Genomic DNA, 2346 nt, shown 5'->3' on the forward strand with positions numbered 1-2346 from the left:
ATATTATGTGAAAAATCTCTCTTTAAAAGTAGAAGAGATAGTTCAGGAGATTGTTCTTCTGTTTCTATCCAATTCCACTCGGCGTGCCAGGAATTCAGGCTTTCTGGAAGTTCAGAGGCCAGGGTGGCCCAGTCCTACCACAAACCCAGCATACCATGGCAAGTCACAAAGCAGCACTGTCTGCTGGGCCCAGTCTTCTCATCCAGATGGCTTTGGAGATGACAAAGCTGGGAAAGGAGACATCAGAACTCCTCAGTAGCAGCAATCCAATGTGCCTGAGTCAGTGTCCATGTCACCTTTTCTTCACTAACTTCTTTCTGGAAGCATTGGGGTTTAACCATCTCCTCCCAGCCCCCAAGTTGCTATCTCAGATTTGCAAGGTAGCTGACCAGTTGGAGATGTTGTTCTCTGCAAAGGGTGACACTCTGGCTATGTTGTCAAGGACAAACACGTTTGTCTTCTGCCTGGCCTTTCAAGATAGTCACAATTGAGGCAAGATGAGGGTTGATGGCATATTTGCACCCCTTAGAAGTAGAAAGTGAATACCAGAGGCCTTGCGGGTTCAGAACCTTTGAGTTCTGGGAAAAGTGCATGTGCAGAGTGCCATTGTCACTGACCATGAAAAACACCTTCTTTAGGGTCTTGTTTCTACAGTGGGAATAGAACACTCAGTCCATGTTGGTTGTTATCTTAAAACAACTGTGGCAGTGCAGGATGTAGCTCCAGGCCTCCTGGATCAGCATGCCATTCACCTTCACATGCCAGCACATGCAGCCCCATCTGCAGCAGAACATTCTGCATGGCAAGTCTGTTGTCACACAGCTGACTCCTACGTTGTTGGGACTTGGTGCTGCTCCAACTCCTGCTTGATCTGCTTAATGTTGCTGGGGGTTATCCACCCACCTCCATCATCATCATCACTATCACTATCTTCATCTTTCCTGTCTTCCGATTCATTCTTGGCTTCCTCCTTGGTATTTGGAAGAGCTTCACCACTGTCAAAGAGCAGCTCCTGAAGCTCATGATCAATACTGGGCAAAGGATTTCACCACAACAGGAAGGAACTAAACTCTGCGTTCTCGAGCTCACTGGGTGGGTATCCATGATCTCTTGTTTTTCTGGGGCTTTGAGGGAAGATGGAAACCAGAAATGAGTAGAGGAGTTTCTGGGTACTGAATAGATGAGCTTACTTTAATCTTTTTTGGCTCTCGTTTTAGTTGGGACACCCCAACAAATTTTGCCTCTAGCTGGTACGTGAGCATCAGCACCTAGATGTCTGTGGCAGATGTTAAGTCTGGGCAAAGGGGGCCAAAGATAAGAATGAAGAATTCAGAACTCAAATGCTGACGGCCTTGCCTGCTGCTGCTAAGAGCAAATGGCCTTGCCTGCCTGGCTGAGCTAGCAGGTGGATTGTAAATCAGAGTGGAATGTCCCTCCCTAAAGACTCTGTTTATAAAAATCCTCCCCGGTAAGTTCACAGTGTGATTTCCCCATTTGCATCTCCAAAATGAGGAACTCACCCGGAGCTCTCCCCCACCCCCTTTTAATAAAGCTGCATTAAGCCTTCTCTTGTTCTCTCTGATTTCTTCCTTAAGTCTGCTAACTTAACAGCAGAGAGGATGGGATCTTTTCCAGTTTTCTTTGAAAACTCCATCACCAGTCGGACATATTCTGGGAAGAGCTCTTTGAAATGCAGCTCATAGGCAAACCGGCAAGTCGCCTGTGCTTGGCCTTGTCCCTAATCTGTTGACCACCTACCAGATGGTGTAGATGTTCTTCCCCATATCCCTCATCCCAGTATCTGCTACAACGTGCTCCACTGGCACCATCTTAGTTGAGCCTCTATTTAAATTATTTTTAAAAATAGAAAAAGAAGGAACACTCTCAGAGACACTCTATGAAGCAAACATAACCCTAATTACGAAACATGACAAAGATATACTACCAAAAAAGAAAACTACCATGTACTCATGTAGATGCAAAAATCCTTAATAAAATCCAACCAATAGAATCAAAAGCATATTTTAAAAAAATGCATCATGATCAAATGGGATTCATAAGAGGTATGCAAGAATGGTTTAACATAAGAAAAATAAAATTCAACATAATTCACAATATTAACGAAGCAAATAACAAGAACCATATGAACTCAGTATTTGATGCAAAAAGAGTATTTGTTAAAATTCAACACCCTTTCCTGAATATGACACTCACCAACATTGGAATAAAAGGGAATTTCCTCAACACAGTGAAAAGTATATATACAGTTGTTGTTGTTGTTATGTGCCGTCGAGTCGCCTGTGACTCATAGCGACCCTATGTACAACAGCCCTAAACTCCGCTCTG

The 2346-nt window shown here is 43.9% G+C and overlaps 1 pseudogene; it reads right to left on the minus strand.

The window, feature by feature from the left end:
* Positions 1–292: 292 nt before the first annotated feature.
* Positions 293–1829, minus strand: LOC102873861 (annotated as a pseudogene).
* Between the last annotated feature and the right edge of the window lie 517 nt (positions 1830–2346).

Source organism: Elephantulus edwardii, unplaced genomic scaffold (genome assembly GCF_000299155.1).
Source record: "Elephantulus edwardii isolate Elephantulus edwardi_28Jun2011 unplaced genomic scaffold, EleEdw1.0 scaffold00212, whole genome shotgun sequence".
NCBI lineage: Eukaryota > Metazoa > Chordata > Mammalia > Macroscelidea > Macroscelididae > Elephantulus > Elephantulus edwardii.